The sequence below is a fragment of the Oryzias melastigma genome, unplaced genomic scaffold, assembly GCF_002922805.2.
Source record: "Oryzias melastigma strain HK-1 unplaced genomic scaffold, ASM292280v2 sc00251, whole genome shotgun sequence".
Lineage (NCBI taxonomy): Eukaryota > Metazoa > Chordata > Actinopteri > Beloniformes > Adrianichthyidae > Oryzias > Oryzias melastigma.
Window position 1 is genome coordinate 407835 of NW_023416891.1, and position 449 is coordinate 408283.

The 449-nt window shown below is 32.3% G+C and overlaps 1 protein-coding gene across 2 annotated transcripts in view; it reads right to left on the reverse strand.

Annotated features, from left to right (window-relative positions):
• Positions 1-449, reverse strand: part of LOC112141685 (E3 ubiquitin/ISG15 ligase TRIM25) — an 11532-nt gene that overhangs the window by 9741 nt on the left and 1342 nt on the right. The gene's annotated exons all lie outside the window — the stretch shown is intronic.

Genomic DNA, 449 nt, shown 5'->3' on the forward strand with positions numbered 1-449 from the left:
CTGAGAACTTGGATATATATGGTCAGAAAATGGCTGTATTGTCTGTACTATCATGATACACTGACAGTACATTTTTCGATTGAAATTGCAAAAAAAAAAAGGTTTGAAAATGAAATTTTGAGTTTTGAAACCAAAAACATTGAACATTTGAAGCTGAAAATAATTAAGTTTATTTCAGAATAGCAAAAGGTTTTCGACAATTTACGTGTTTTTGTCTAAATTTTTCAAGTTTTTTTATTTGGGTTTCAAATAGTATTAGTCCATAAGATTCCAGCTCAGATGAGGAAAATAAAGACATACATGCTGTAGTCATATACAAGTGGATGCATCAGAATAGAGCAGAGCAGGGGGATTGTGGTCTGCTGTATTAGCTTACGTCACACCTACAAGGTTTTTCAAAAAGCACTTTGGCGTCTGCTCCTGATTCACAATAATTTTAATCAAAGAAA